Here is a 17,231-nt window from a genome sequence, read left to right as displayed (position 1 = left end):
CAATTGTGGCAAATGTAGTTTTTGACACTACACACCTGTATTCTAAATGATGATTATAGAAATATGCAAAGTGTATGTGAAATATCTACATAAATAATCCAAAAATTGTCATGTTATGTCTGAGGGAAACCAAATATTGTATACCACAGTAATACGCCATTGGCCATTTTCATTGTTGAATTGCCATGTTTGAGGCAAATGTCTATGTTTGAACTGAACCTAAAGTAGGCTACATCAAGAGAAAACACTCAAACACAGATAAATTTCCATATCAAAGCAGTTAAAAAGAATTTAAAGAAAATATGTAACCTCTCTACTGTTACCTAGTCAAAATGCCATAATCACTCTTACTAATGCGTAAAACCATGGAAGAAGCTCATCTGTGTTGCACACTGTGTGGTGTGTCATTGTCCTTCTGAAATATTGTACCTTATTAGGAGCTGCCCTACATGTTACTCCTGTCCTGGAGATACTACACCAGCTACATAATGATGATGACACACCCTCCCCTGACTCTTCAAGGCAATTAAGAGCTTGTTAGTTTTAGCACCTCTATAAGGACCCCCCCCCCCATCACCATTTACAACTATGCCCCAAAATGTGGCCCAAGGCTGTGGCGACACAGTGAATAAATCTCAGTGTGGCATTATTTCCCCATGTGATCATGTGAAGTAAAACAGTGATGCAATTAGCATTTAGTTTGTGCATGTTGACAGCTCAACATGTTGTGGTGTAGGTTGTGGTGTAGGTATCATTTCAAGGTGAAATACATTCAGTTGTGAAAGATGTTCAGCAATCAGACCCTCCAGAAAGTCGTGATGTTGCGATTTGCAACTTCAAGCAAACCCCGCGAATTCAGGGTGGTGTTGCAACTTCAACCAATCACCGCAACTTTCCCGCAAATTTGACCAATCACTGATGTCATCTTGATGTGACGTCGACAAACTCCCGCCTTACTTCCGTATATACGTTCAAGAGGAGCAGACTGAAAGCAGCATGAGAGACGAAAATAACGGCAAAAAGATCGGGAAAAGCAGTATCGCGGTACACTACATGAAAGCGGGGATAAGCGGGTTTTTTTTTTGTTTTCAGTGTTTTATTGTTTCACAACGATGGGTTCATACATGTATTTCCAACAAGTTTAACATTTCTAGCACCAGCCCATCCACTCCAAGTGATTTTTCATAGTCTTTTAAGAGACGGAAAGTCCATTTGTGCCACGAGCTGTTGCACTTCGAGGGATCATTTCAAGAAAGTGTGAGGGATCATTGTGCATTCTCTGTCCCAACACCTGTGTTTCAAGGGGCGGGGCATACAAAATCTTGAGAGGGATCATTCCTGCCCAAACTATTTCATACCACATAGAGCACATATGTCAAAGTCAAGGCCAGATCCGACCCACGAATTAATAATAATAATAATAATAATAATAATAATAATAATAATAATAATAATAATAATAATAATACATTTTATTTAACGGCGCCTTTCTGGCACTCAAGGTCATCTTACATGGAGCAAAAAATAGAAATAATACAGTAAAAACGGCAGATAGTAAAAATAAAATAAGATATAACAATAAAATGAATAAATGCCAGACCATAGAGATCAGCAGTTATAAGCAGATTTAAAAAGATGAGTTTTGAGACCCGACTTAAAATGTATGATTGAGAGTTTCTCAAGTCTGGGGGAAGAGCATTCCACAATCTAGGGGCGGAGCTACTGAACGCCCGACCGCCCATGGTGCTGAGGTGTGTAATGGGGACAGACAGGTGTGTAGAAGCAGATGATTTCAGTGATCGTGAGTGAGAGGTGATGTTAATAAGGTCTAATATATATGGAGGGGCGAGATTATGAATTGCTTTGAAAGTGAGGAGAAGGATTTTGTATTGTATGTGTTGTGTAACTGGGAGCCAGTGTAGCTGGTGCAGAACAGGAGTGATGTGATGGAAGGATGGTGTTCTTGAAATAATACGTGCAGCCACGGACGTAATTTTGGGGGGGGACGGGGGGGACATGTCCCCCCCACTTTTTCAAAAGCCGGCTTTGGTCCCCCCCAGTTTTTACGGTTAAAACCAAATATTTAAATAGCGACGAATCCATGTCCCCCCCACTTTTAAAATCAAAATTACGTCCATGCGTGCAGCTGAGTTTTGAACCATTTGAGGTTTGTTTAGTGATTTGAGGGGAAGACCAAAAAGAAGAGAATTGCAATAATCCAGGCATGAAGTAACAAGACTGTGAACCAGAATAGCAGGAGTGTGAGGGGAAAGAGAAGGACGGAGACGATTGATATTTCGGAGGTGAAAATAAGCAGATCGTGTGATATTGTTGATGTTGAATTGATTATCTATGGCCCCCTGGATGATATTTAATTACTATTAGAACCGGCCCGCAGGCCACAGCCGCCCGATGGTGTTTTGCACACACAAACACTACATTCCCCACAATGCAATGGTAGCCCACAAAGTCACTGCAGCGCACGCAAGCGGCGAGGGTCTGAGATAAAGTTTATAAGTTTAAACTTTAAACTGAGATAAAGTTTAAAGTCAGAGATAAAGTTTATTTATCTCTGATCCATATCTATGAGTTACTAGTTCGCTCTGGCGCCAACCACTGGCGATCGATCTCGATATAATACTTAATTTGTGTCCATTAGGGGTGGGCGGATCGATATTTATATCGATAGTATCGATACAAAGGTGAGGATTGGTATCGGATCGATACCACGGCGAAAATATCGATTCTTTTGCTGCAGTTTAGAGGTCTGCGCGGGACTGCTTTTTTAATCCCACTCCCGCTTGTTTTAATCCCGCTCCCGCCAAAAAAATCGCTTGTTTTAATCCCGCTCCCGCCCGCACCTGCTTGTTTTAGTCCCGCTCCCGCCTGCACTGGCCAAAAAATCACTTGTTTTAATCTCACACCCGCCCGCCACATACACATTTCTGTCGCCCCCACCCGCAATCCTAATATGAATTGAATTAATTAGATTTAGTACTTGAAATGTTCTTATGTATTTATTAAAACAGCAATATAGCGATGGATCGCGCTGTCCCATTTCTTACCACAGTACAAACACATGCCGTCAGGTGACGTACACCAACACTTTCTGATATCAATCACAACAAGCCGATTTCCCTCTCCATTAATTACAATGGAATATGACTTCCATACATCAGACTTTCCTGTAGTTGGCTTAATTGTGGTGTATTCGCCTGTTTTAATTGAATTTTCCACAGCTGAAACTGGTTGACCGTCTACAGCAGGGGTCGGCAACCTATGGCACGCATGCCACCATTGGCACGAGGCATAATCACTGGCACGGACCAGCATCAGCAAAAATATATATAATTTAATATAAATTATTATATTAATGATTATAATCTTCAGATTAGCTCAAGAACAGTGCGCAGAGAGCTTCATGGAATGGGTTTCCATTGTTTCCATAATTTCAACTAAAAAGTATCGGCCCCCCCCCAACGGTTTGGAAGTATCGGTATCGGCGATACTGACCAGTATCGTATCGGAATCATATCGATACCAACATTCCGAGTATCGCCCACCCCTAGTGTCCATTTTACAGGACGCCCGGTAACAACTTACGTTCGCTAACCCCGCCCCCCCGTCAACAATTAACGTTCGTCACCCCCTCCAGGTTCAAATCTCACTCCAAGCGATCTTGAAAAGTTGGCAACCCTGAATAAATGGGTAAATAGATAATTAAAATGGACTACTAAATAGAGGAAACCATACAACATTTACTCCCTATTGCAATGTACTCACAAAAAAGCAAAAACACACCGCAACTTCCATCGCAATTTTTTTGAAAAACACCCGCAACATCAAACATTTTAGCTTTATATTTAATACTATATTTTATATTTATATATATTTTATATTTAAACTAGGGGTGGGCATAGATTAATTTTTTTAATCTAGATTAATCTCACTGAAATCTTGAAATTAATCTAGATTAATCTATATTAAAATGGCTCATATGCGTGCTACCCAAGTAATGACTAAAAGTCAGTTTTTGAGATAGGGTTTCTTAATACAGAGGGTGCATTAGACCAGGGGCTCATCTCCTGTTTCCAAAATGCATCAATGACTGCTTGAGGAAGCTGTTCTACTTTGATACTTGAAGAAAAAAAAACATGCTCAATAAAATGGAGGCTACTCATGTTCAACGGTTTATTAAGTTAAACATTAATTTGTAAGCCTACATACTGTACATTAAATAACATGTTTATTCAGCTAAACATGATATTTGAAATGGAAGCCAACATTTAGTACATTTAACCTCACGGACGTAATTTTCAAAAGTCAGTTTTGGTCCTCTGTAGTTTTAACGGTTAAAAATAAATGTTTAAATAGCGACGAATCTAGCGCTAGGACCATGCAGAAAACGACGGCTCCGAGCTCCGCTCCGGTAACACTTTACGTTCCTAAACATGAATTTTCCATTAAGCAAACCTGGCGACTTCGTGGCTGCATCCATGTAAAAACACGTACGATTTGTAATTCACAGGTTTAAAAACTTGTTCTCGCCCCTACTGTGCAATTTGGTTAGGAATACAGCCGAGCTAAACTATCAAGTTGAAAGTCATCATAGTTTGCTTACCCATTTTGACCCAGTTCCCAACCCAACTTTAAGAATAGATTAACGGCGATAATTTTTATATCGCCCGATAAGAGTATCAAATTAACGACCGCCGTTAACGCCGTTAACGGCCCACCACTAACTATAACATATCTAAAACATACACTAATGCCTGTCTCAATTCATGGTTTGGCTTAATTCAGTATGGTGCATGTTTAATTAAGTGAAATGTTTAAACATTATTCAAAAAACATTTTATATTTTAAAGATCAATTCAAAATAATCAAAGTCCTTTTATGAGCTGCTTGGCACAGAAGCACTTTTTTCTCAATATTTTTCAATCTCGTGAAAAAATGAATTAATGAAAAGATAACATAGTTGTTTAGTTTAGACAACAGGCTAAAGTAGTAAAGACTTTGCTCTTCAAATGGATCCTGGTCTTGTTTGCTCTTTGTAACTGTTGCGCTACATAACAATGATATTTAGGACTGCAGTCTTGTAGCATGCAAAGTGGGTTAAAATAGCACCTGGAATTAAACTGGTTTCTGAGACTCATTCTGTCAGCAGTGCACCCATAACACATGCTTCTGAAGCAGGCAATTATGAAACGTATGTACTGAATTGCCTGCAGAATTTTTTGAATTTCTAGTGTCACAAACATGCAAGAATGAGAGTCAGAGGAGTAATTTACTTTGGCATGTTGATGTGTAGGTGATTGTTGGGCATGTGAGCTAGTGTGAAATAAAACAAGATCCACATGGATTATTAGTCACTCTTTAGATTTTATTGTTCTCTGTGAGCACAGAGGAAGGGCTACACAGGGCTTCAGGTCTTCATGGCATCGAGTGAAGATTTGGAAACTGTCTTCCTTATTATGATATGATTTCAGATTTAGTGGCAGATGAAGAGCTGACCACTTTACCATCCACAAGTTCCTCCGTAACAATAATCATCTTGCGGGACGTTTGGGATTGATGTTGACTCGTTTGTGATTGTTGTTGACTGAAAGAATTAACAGAACCTTATTTTTTTGCACCTCATTTAAGTACCTCTTTCCCCAGTCACAAACTGAATTACTAAATAAACTTCTGCTATTATGGTAAAGAATTTTCATTGACATTCTCTATTCTCTTTGAATAATTTCACCTCTCATTGGCCCTTTTTTGACATTACCAAACTTGATGGATGTTCATACAAATCAGGCAAGATCCTCCTGCCATGTTCTTACCTGCCACCTCCCTCTCCGTCCAGAAGTCTCCTGTACTCAGCAATCTCCATCTCCAGCCTGGTCTTGAGGTCCAGGAGGATGTTGTACTCATGTTTCTTGTTCTCCAGTTCTACCCTTAGCAGTGACAGAGTTTCCTCCAGACTGCTGACCTGTGACTGGAAGCTGGCTAGCATGTTGCCATAGCGATTCTGTGTGTCAGCCAGGGTGGCCTCAAGAGACGCTTTCTGAAAGAAGAAAGAAGAGACAGAATTTGACTCTTGCCTTAAGATTCTCATTATATCACCCCTGTATTGTACCAGCAGGATGCACTTTTTGTTGCCTTGACAGTCACCATGAGAAGACATACAATACAAAGAGCAGAAATACAGTATAGGTGAATGAAATCTTACCATACTTAGTTGAGACTGCAATTCGATTTCTAGAGCCTGGAGTGTTCACTTGAGTTCTGTTAATTCAGACTTGGATGTCTGGATTGTTTCTGTTTGGACGGTGACTTCTTGTTTTAGTGCGTCACACTATTGAAATACAAAACAAACAACAAATATTATACACAGAGTAACATACTGCTGCAGTCTAGATCAGTGTTGGTCTAGTTACTTAAAAAAAGTAATTAGTTATAGTTACTCACTACTTGTTCAAAAAAGTAACTGAGTTAGTAACTGAATTACTCTATAATAAAAGTAACTCGTTACCAGGGAAAGTAACTATTTGCGTTACAATTAAAAAAAGGTTATATGCCAATTAATTAAGTTTTTTTTTAAAGCAGTTTTCACAGTCAGTTGAAATGAGTAGATCAGAAAATTGTTTAACTTTTTATATTTATTGCACATCCACAGACCAGTGCAGGATAAAATCCTTTAAAATCCCAAATCTTTGGAAAAAAAAAAGCAAAAGTAAACAGTTACACTATATAAAGTGCATTTACATCTATGAAATTAAATTAAATTCTCTCAACCTGAGACAACTGGTTTGTTTACAACATAAGTAAACTTAACAATAAAACCTCTATTCTTAATTAAATAAATCAAATACCCAGTCTGTTAGACATTCAGGAACTTCAAGTATTTTCTTAAATAATGTTTATATCGCCTTGAAAGTTCTAGTTTTCTTCGGCTTGCACCTGACGCCATTTCGGCCTCTTCTCCGTTTGTGTCGTGTCACTCGCGTGCTTCGGCGCGCGTGTAAAAACACTGGCTCTGATTGGCTATCATAATGCTGCCTTAGCCAATCGCTTACTGACTTGTTAAATTAAACAGGTGTTACACCGAGAACTGTGACCTATCGAGATCTGTTACTCCTCACTAGCCTGGACAGCGGTCCGCTCAGTTTACTGTTAGTATATCAATATATAGTAACGCACCGCTTTTAATGACCAGTAACGTTAACGGCGTTGTAACGACAGGAAAAGTAACTAATTATATTATCCCGTTACTGACAAAATGACGACCTTACCACGGCGTTATTCGCAACACTGGTCTAGATGATTGGTCAGAGAATAATGATTAATATTCCAATAAGAATGTACCTTGCCCTGGAACCAGTTCTCAAGTTCTTTGCGACTCTTTGCAGCCAAAGATTCATAGTGCTCACGGATTCCATCCATGATGGCAGACAGGTCTTCCTGTGCAGGAGCATCCACTGAGACGTTGATCTGACCACCCATCTGAGTACGTGCTGCTAGGAGCTCCTGAAAAGAGGTGAGCAAGATGTTATATACATGTTGTGTACATGGTAAAGGTGTTTTCCAGGAAACATTTTACAACACTGAAACGGAACTCTTTCAAACACTTCCATTAGATCTAGTTCATGCAAATCTATGCATGTCTTTGCAGCTAAAATAATCTAACAGCTTACTGGAATTGCTGATGATATACCTAGGATTGGATCATGGGTAATTCTGACATACCTCTTCATGGTTCTTCTTTAAGTAGATAAGCTCATCCCTAAGGCCTTCGATTTGTGACTCGAGGTCAGCCCTGCTCAAGGTCATCTCATCCAGGACTCTCCTTAGCCCAGCGATGTCTCCCTCCACAGACATTCTCAGAGCCAGCTCATTCTCATACCTGCAAAAGTGATGTGTTACAAATGAGAAGAGTCTCTGTGCTGTCAGAAAAATACATCTTAATGAGGCATGTCTCGTGGTCACCTCAACGACATCCTGATTATAAATCTAGACACTTCCAAAATATGCATGATTCTTTTCAATTCTAACCTTTAGGTGGATTGCATTATTACATTTTGCCACATTGATTTGACATGAAATGTTGTTTAAAGCAGTCCCTGGTGACACACTTACTTGACTTTGAAGTCATCAGCTGCCAGTTTGGCGTTGTCAATACGGAGATAGATCGAAGCATTCACCGTCACTGCATCTTGAATCTATAGTACCAAGCAAATATGTATCAGTATAAATCTAAACTTAATAAAAAGCTCCCAGTGGAAAAACACTTCTGTAAAATCTCCTTTTAGAGTGATGCACAGATGCATCACATGTGGCATTCTATGCAGGTTTTCAATTATTTTCCTACAGGATGTGCACTGGCTAAAACCTTTGTAGAATAACCCTTTGTTGCATGGTTGAACACAACCACATAAAGAAAAAGAACAGGATGTGGCAATGAGAAACCAAAGTGAAGGAGGTCAAAACAGAGGCACAACAGAAGAAGGCAAAGACGCAATTGCAGAGTGTTGAGCAGACTAGTTCTGAAATTCCATTCACACATAGTCTAGTACTCTAGTTCATAGTCTAGTGCCTCTACAAAATTCTACTTTGGAACCTGATAGATTTTTTAATCAGCTACCACCAAGATATTTAGGAGTTATTTATTCTGATCTAGTATATTGCAAGTGTGTTGTAAAATTATTTATTGTGTGAATGTACTGGTCCAACCAAAAAAATCTTAGATTTTTATACAAGTAATTAGTAGTTATTTACACTAGACTACACATTGAAGAACACTACGCCATAATCAGCAACAATTTCTAAACCTATCCCAAATGTTTGAAATGCAAAAAACACGCTGAAATACTGTTAAGACCCAGAGATGGAACACTTAAGATATGGACCACTGAAACTTAAAACATGGACCGAAGCTTTAAAAAATGGTAAAAAAAAAGTTAATGATCAAAGGTAGTGGGATAGTTGCTTTTTATATCATGATAGCACACAAATACCATGACATACCTTCGCTTGAAGATCACTGATGGTGGCGTAGTAGGCAGAGTAGTCCCGAGATTGGGTGAGGTCTTGCCATCAAGGAACTGGCGGATCTTCAGTTCCAGTTCAGCGTTAGCCTTCTCCAGTGAGCGCACCTTTTCCAGATAGGCAGCCAGACGGTCGTTGAGGTTCTGCATGGTGGCCTTCTCGTTTGTGGACAGATCCAAGCCATCAGACAGGTCAAAGCCACCGCCACCAGACTTGGAACCAAAGCTAAAGCCATAACCACCACTGCCACCACCAGCTACGAATCCACCTGCACCTCCGTATCCACCACCAGCACCACCGCTATAACTGCTGCCCAAGCTGTAGCCACTGGAGATGCGAACATCACCTACGCCACCATGAACGCTCCTGGCTCTATGACCACTCATACGACCTCCACTGGAAAAGCTCTGGACAGAGCCAACTCTTAGGGCACTCATGGTGATTCAGATGTAGTTCTTTGCTGCTCAGGCTGGAGAAGGAATGAGTTGAGACTGTAGAAAGCCTGTCCTTTTAACTTTCACGAGGGAGGGTTGGGCAGGTGGGAGGTTGGGGGTTCCAGAGGAGTGTTCCTCCCCTGCAGGCAAATGCCTCTGAACCAGCCGAACCTGTAATGAAGAAAGCAAGGTAAAAGGTACAATATCTAACTCAGGGATGTTGAAACCTGTGCAAAGGTCAATGATGGGATTTAGTCCAGAGTCATCCTGACTTGAAATACAATATCAGACATTTGATACACCTGGTGGTGTAACCTGGACACATCTTCAGTGACTCTCCCGAGATCACTTGGTGTTTCTTAGTCATACACCCTCACTTGGGCGACCCAGCCAGGGGTGATCAGTCCCCCAACTTGTGTCTAGGTAGCGCACTACGCCACGCCTCCCCCCTCTTCAACCAGAGCCACCATGAAGCCTTCTCAGCTGCTTTCAAGATGTTCTTGGTGGCTCTTCGCCTATGCAGTCCATGAATCCCTAAGAGTCCGAGGACACAGTGTAGGGATCTGCCTGTGAAGCCCCTGCAGCCCACCTCTATTGGCTCGCAGCGGGCCTTGCACCCATTCCTCCGGCATTCAGCCACAAGCTCGGTATATTTTGCTCTCTTCCTCTTCTGGGCTTCCTCCATTCTATCCTCCCAGGGAACTGTTAACTCGAGGAGCACCACCTGCCTGCTGGATGTTGACATCAACACCATGTCTGGGCAAAGTATCGTGGCTGCGATGTTGTTCGGGAATCACAACTGTCCCCCCCGGATTAACCAAAAGCTGCCAGTCCCTTGCTGTTGTGAGTAGGCCTCCTTGAATCTTTTTGGAGGGTTGAGGTTTAACCCCTGCCCGGACAAAGGCAATAGTGTTCTTGGTTGGTTGTTGTTGTTTCTTACTGGTGTTGATGCCGGTGCAGATGGTGTCTGCTATTACCCGCAGAACCTGCTCATGGCACCAGCGATGCCGCCCATCTCCCTAGGCCTTTGGGCAACAGCTCAGGATGTGTTCTAAGGATCCTGCCTCTGGCAAAGCTGGCATTTAGGTGAGTCTGTTAGGCCCCAGGTAAACAGGTTAGCAGGGCTTGGGAGGATATCATATACCGATTAGACAAGATACTTGAAATGATGCGGCTCTGCCTTCCACAGATCAGTCCATGTAATTTTCTGGCTTGTGACATTCTCCCACTTGGTCCAAGCCCCCTGCTTGCTCATGCCCACCATTCTGCTGAAACTGGCCTCTTCCACCTCTGCCTGAACCTCCTCCTGTATGAGCTTCTGCCTTTCTTTTCCTTTAGCTCTGCTGAAACAAGACTTCTGGATGCTGCCCAGCCCTGCTCGCCCTGTGGCCACTGTACCAACCAAGGTGCTGTGCCGCAGCCTTGCCTCTGCTCTCTCCACTGCGTCCTGGGCATGCTACTTCCTTCCTGTGCGAACCCCCATGCTTGCTGAGGATACCTTCTCATCAGCAGAGTCTCTGTAGAGAAGGACCTCTCTGGCTCGGGCGAACTTGAACTCCTCTGTGACACTGCTGAAAGGAAGCTGGAGCATGGTCCCGTGCCTAAACAGTGCGATACTGCTCAGACTCCGTAGCAGACCCAGCCACCTGCGCAGGTGCTGGCTGACCTTTCTTTCAAAGCCCTCCTAGGATTTCATACATCAGCAGTGGCCAAAGGAGACGAGGCAGGATGCTGTGCTGATAGATCCAGACCTTGAACTTCCCATGAAGTCCAGACTTGTCCACAGCTAAGAGCCACTGGTTGAGGTTGTCGCTGGTTGCTTGGCGAGCACTTGTGTCTTTCAAATCACCAATGAAGAGCTTTCCAAGCCTTGAAGCTCATTCTTGCCCACGTAATGAGTCGATCCAGACCTTGCAGGAGCCATCTACATCCAGGCACTGATGTTGTGGTCACCGTGAGATCGTCCATGAATGCTCTTATCGGTGGCTGACGGGTACCAGATTTACATTTTACATTTTATGGTATTTGGCAGACGCCCTTATCCAGAGCGACTTACAGTACATTTTATCTCATTTTTATACAAGTGAGCAATTGAGGGTTAAGGGCCTTGCTCAGGGGCACCTCAGTCATGGCCTCAGGTCTGGGAATCGAACCCACGACCCTCCGGTCACAAGACAAGTTTCCTAGCCGCCAGGCCATGACTGGCAATGCCAGATCTGGACAATGGACTTTGGGACTCCACTTCTGCTGACTTAACCAGCATATTCATTGCAAGGGTAAACAGGGACACAGAGATCGTGCAGCTGGTGATGATACCTTTTTCCAGACGATGCCAGTCTGATGTTAATGCCCCAGAGGACACCCTCAGGCTAAAATGGTCATAATAGTTGAAGGATGAGATGGCGCACCTTCTCTGGAACATGGTATTTACTCAGGGACAATTCCACCATCTTATGTGGTATTGACCCTTAAACATTGGCAGGGTCCAGCCAAAATACTGCCAGATCTCCCCTGCCCTCCGTAGCTTCACGGATCAGCTGAGTCACTACGCCAGTGTGCTCAATACAACCTGGGACTCCTTGGACTCCGCCTTTCTGCACAGAGGTGTCAATGTAGGAGTTCTTCAACAGAAATCTTGTGAGGCGGTTGGAGACGATCTTGAAGAGGTCCTTGCACTCTGTGCTGAGAAGGGAGTTTGTTCTGAACTGCTCAATGTCCTTAGCGTTCTCCTCCTTGGGGATCCATACTCCCTCTGCATACTTCCACTGCTGGGGTACCTTCCCTCTTTTCCAGATAACTCTGAAGATCTTCCATAGGTGTTCCAGCAGACGGGGGCACTGTTTGAAGACCTTGTATGGAACCCCACTTGGGCCTGGTGCTCTGGAAGCTGATGACGTCTTTCACTTCCTTTAGGGTGGGTGCGCTACTGTCAAATGGGGTGCTAGGTTCAGGAGGGCACACAAGGCCTTCACAGTGGCCAAGATCTTGGTCTCTCATGCTGTCGCTATAGGTGTTGCTTAAGTAGTGGTTGATGTCTTCCTTCGGACATGAGAGCTGACCACTGCGTTTCTCTCCCAGCAGCTTCTTTGCAAAGCCAAATGGGTTTGCAATGAAGGCATTGCACTTTCGACCCCTCTCCTTACCCCTCTTCCTGTGCCACTTGGCCCGACGGAGGGTGAGTAGCTTCTCCCTCACCACACCCCTCAATTCTGCCAAGCCTTCCTTCTCCTTGTCGTTAGCCTTCTTATACTGGCTCCTTAATATCCTCAGCCCATTTCTGAGTTGAGAGATCTTCTTCTCACGCCGGTTTGGAATTGGTGCTGTTGTAGTCTTGGTGGCACGATGTTCCTTGATGCCAAACCTGTCTGATGCGATGCGTATTATGAATGTGCTCATAGTTCTGAGTAGGGCTGAACGATTAATAGCATTTGCGATAATCTCGCGATATTTTAAAACGCGATTCTCTAATCGCAAAGGCTGCGATTTAAACTGGTCACGTGACTTGGGAGCAAGCCGAGCCGAGGACGAACGGAGCAAACCCGAGCAGTAGGCAGGGAGGTGGAGAAGAAGTTAACACAGCGCACTTTAACTTGTTGCACAATGGCTTCAGGCTCGACAGAAGCTGACACAACTGAAAGTCTAATACCAAAGAGGGGCAGCACATCAGTTGTGTGAAATTACTTTGGCTTTTAAAAAGATGCTGCTCAACGTCAGGTACTGTGTAAAACGTGCCTTGCTACTGTCGCTACGACGCGAGGAAACACTACAAACCTTCTTCAGCATAAAAAAAACCACAAAGCCTCGTATGATATTTGTAAGGCTAAAATGCCAACGACCAGTGCTGCATCTTCAAATACGCAAAAGTGTTTCTCTGCGCTTATACAGCTTTAGTATGCGGTGAGCAGCGAAATACCGTAAAATCACGCATATAGGCGCAATAAGATTTAAAGCACGGATGAATCGCAAAAGCGCGCATAGCTTGACCGCGGTCCAGCAGACAGGGTTCACTGACTGAACTGTTTGAAAGTGTAACTCCTTATGGATATAATTCGAAGCGGCACGCTGAAATAACTCGGGCAGTAACGGAGTTCATAGTGAAAGACATGATGTCCGTTAATATAGTGAACAAGCCCGGCTTCATGGCTTTGTTAAACACACTGGATATGCGCTACCAAATGCCCTCACGCACATATTTTAGCCAAGTTGCTATACCTGCAGGGTTGCCAACTCTCACGCATTGAGCGTCTTAGACTAAAAAGTTACTAGTTCGCTCTGGCGCCAACCACAGGCGATCGATCGATCACGATATAATAATAATACTTTAATTTAGTCCATTTACCCCCCCCCCCCCCCCATAACAAATTACGTTCGCCACCCACTCCAGGTTCAAGTCTCACTCCAAGCGATCTTGAAAAGTTGCCAACCCTGAATCTGAGCTGTATAAAAAATGCCGAAACAGAGTTTCCTGAAAACAGTGGGAAAATATTGCGATTTAAAATCGCAATCGCAATTTAAAAAATTGCAATTAGCAGAGGTGGGACCAAGTCAGTGTTTTGCAAGTCTCAAGTAAGTCCAAGTCTTTATACCTCAAGTCCCGAGTCAAGTCTCAAGCAAAGACACTCAAGTCAAGTCAAGTCTCGAGTCAAGACAGGCAATAATCAAGTCAAGTCCCAAGTCTGAAACTTGGAATTTCAAGTCCTTTCGAGTCTTTTTTTTTTTTTACCAATGTTGCAGGTATATTTTAAATGTAAATAATAGACATGCGTTCTTTTTTAAATCTGTATTCTCCTCAAATCTTGATAAAACATGTGCAACTGAAAACACGAAGTATAAAAAAAAATTAAAATTACACCTCTTTATTGCACAGTTCAATTTGTTAAACTTAGCTGCAAAAATATTCATACTTTAAACTACAATTTTCCTTAAATAAATATTCTGTGAAAAAGTCATAAGTAGAACTCCATGTTCAAATAAAAAGTGCTGATATTTTCACAGTACAATACAAAGAACCATAACAGCATTTTCCCTCTCTTCTCTTATCTGGTTTCTTGGAGAACATGTGTGAGTGACACAAGACAAACAAATATAAGAACTGAACAATTAACAGGAATCTGCAACTTTAGACATTTCAGTAAACTATTCTGCATTGCATTTGCTGGCCAAAAGTATGTATGTCATTTGTGCACGATGAATGATGTCCCCATAGCTGAAAACTCGCTCCACTTTTGTCAATATATTTTTTTTCTCGACGTAGATGTCTTCAAATACACAATCCATGCTGGGATAGAACTGGATATTATGATGGTGACAGAGAGAGGCTCTCTTCCCCGAGTTCAGATACAGAACCCAGGGATGCCAACTCTCACGCATTGAGCGTGAGACACACGCATTTGACCGTCTTCACACGCTCTCACGCCACACATCCGAATATCTCACGCCGGAAAAAAATCTAGTTTATTTACCTCTGATCCACATCTATGATTCAATGAGTTACTAGTTCGCTCTGGCACCAACCACTGGCGATCGATCGATCGCGATATAATACTTAATTTGTGTCCATTTTACACCCCGCCCGGTAAAAATTTACGTTCGCCAACCCCCCATTTGATTGGTTGTGCTGCAGCCCATGCACACACACACGTACAGAGTGTGGAAAAGCAGAGGACTGGTCTGCGTCAGAAGGACGGAAATGAAATTAATGGGGCGCACTTTATAAATATTAATATGCGTTTTAAAATTTAGATTTGGGGTAAAAAAAAATCAAGTCTTTGCAAGTAAACAGGTTCAAGTCCAATTCAAGTCCCAAGTTATTGGTGTAAAAGTCCAAGTCAAGTCTAAGTCTCTGAATATTTTTTCAAATCAAGTCAAAAGTCTTAATATTAATGACTCGAGTCTGACTCGAGTCCAAGTCATGTGACTCGAGTCCCCACCTCTGGCAATTAGATTATTTTCCAAAATCGTTCAGCCCTAGTTCTGAGCCTCTGCTCTACATCATCCTTCGCTGCTGCTTCAAGGGCTGAATCAACATCTACATCAAACTCCTGCCACTCTGACTCCTTATTGGCAGTGGGCCACAAAATCTGACGATGTTCTGATGATCTGCTTTGGGGTGTTGCTCTGAGCACTGTGGGGTGTATCTGGGCCTGGATCCTCCTCCATCTCACCAGATGCTGTACTGGGTACTGGCACTGTGCGTTGCACCACAGGACTCCTTAGGCAGCACATCTTGGTCTGATGTATCTTTAGGCCTGTCAGATTTTTGCAGACCTTGCCACATTTGCAGACTGCATTCGTAGTCGAATGTCCATTTGCAACAGCCGCTACCAGAAAATCCGTCCATTTGGGGTGCTCATTCTCCCCTCCTCTCGGGCACCCCTGCGGGGTATAACTCTTTAGGGTTCATCGTAGCATTGTTCGGGTGCTCCCTCGCAGGAGCTGCAGCTCGGGATGCTACCCCTCCCTGCCCCAGTTGCTGTCTCTCCGAGCTGTCCACTGTCTCTCCAGCTGTCACCACACTTTCAATGTTGTCATCCAGTCTTTCCTGGATGTCAATGGCATTGCCATGTCTAACTGCATATAAAGCATATGGACAGCAGTATGTAATAAAGTAGTAGATATGGATTTTAATATTGAGCAGCACTTACAAGTATTAAATGATAAATATGAACTTACATGTGCTAAATTTACATGTGCTAAATGTCAAGTGCTGCCAATATGGGTCTTTTGAACATTGTTTTTCAGGCATTTCTGTGTAATTTGAATAAGTTTAACCATCAAGGATAATCATTTTTTAGAGGTTGTTCAAGTAGAGCAGAGTGAACAGCTTCTTTAAAGTCTTTAATGTTTTTTGTCCTCATGCCATAAATCATTTTGAAAAAGCTTAACCCCTAGTACAGACCCTAAGGATATTTTCAATGGCAGAACAGTGGCTGCAAAACGAGTCAGGTGAGGTTTAACGCCCAAGAACACCTGAGATATTGCTGAGAACGCCCGAGATATCAGTCCCACCAGGATTTCGCGGGCCTTTTTTGTGATTGTTGCGAACTAAAATGTTTGATGTTGCGGGTGTTTTTCAAAAAAATTGCGATGGAAGTTGCGGTGTGTTTTTGCTTTTTTGTGAGTACAGTGCAATAAGGAGTAAATGTTGTATGGTTTCCTCTATTTAGTAGTCCATTTTAATGATCTATTTACCTATTTATTCAGGGTTGCCAACTTTTCAAGATCTCTTGGAGTGAGATTTGAAACTGGAGGGGGTGGCGAACATTAATTGTTGACGGGGGGTGTTAGTGAACGTAAGTTGTTACGGGGCGGCCTGTAAAATGGACACAAATTAAGTATTATATCGAGATCGATCGGCAGTGGTTGGCAGAGCGAACTAGTAACTCATAGATATGGATCAGAGATAAATAAACTTTATCTCTGACTTTAAACTTTATCTCAGTTTAAAGTTTAAACTTATAAACTTTATCTCAGACCCTCGCCGCGCTGCAATGACTTTGCGGGCTACCGTTGCATTGTGGGGAATGTAGTGTTTGTGCGTGCAAAACACCATCAGGCGGCTGTGGCCTGCAGGCCGGTTCTAGTAATTAAATATCATCCAGGGGGCCATAGATAATCAAATCGTGGGTCGGATCTGGCCCGCGGGCCTTAACTTTGACATATGTGCTCTATGTGGTATGTAATTGTTTGGGCAGGAATGATCCCTCTCAAGATTTTGTATGCCCCGCCCCTTAAAACACAGGTGTTGGGACAGAGAATGCACAA

At 42.7% G+C, this 17,231-nt stretch overlaps 2 pseudogenes across 1 annotated transcript; both read right to left on the bottom strand.

The window, feature by feature from the left end:
• Nucleotides 1-5,362: 5,362 nt before the first annotated feature.
• Nucleotides 5,363-9,522, bottom strand: LOC143516567 (keratin, type I cytoskeletal 13-like; annotated as a pseudogene). Its single transcript, XR_013131735.1, has 7 exons — nt 9,013-9,522; nt 8,125-8,207; nt 7,735-7,891; nt 7,354-7,515; nt 6,218-6,343; nt 5,829-6,052; nt 5,363-5,602 (listed from the first exon to the last, which is right to left on the bottom strand). The product of XR_013131735.1 is annotated as a keratin, type I cytoskeletal 13-like (transcript).
• A 102-nt stretch (nt 9,523-9,624) lies between these two features.
• LOC143516562 (uncharacterized) lies at nt 9,625-12,863 on the bottom strand (annotated as a pseudogene).
• Nucleotides 12,864-17,231: the final 4,368 nt, after the last annotated feature.

Source organism: Brachyhypopomus gauderio, chromosome 6 (genome assembly GCF_052324685.1).
Source record: "Brachyhypopomus gauderio isolate BG-103 chromosome 6, BGAUD_0.2, whole genome shotgun sequence".
Lineage (NCBI taxonomy): Eukaryota > Metazoa > Chordata > Actinopteri > Gymnotiformes > Hypopomidae > Brachyhypopomus > Brachyhypopomus gauderio.
This window is presented reverse-complemented; position numbering and strand designations above follow the sequence as displayed.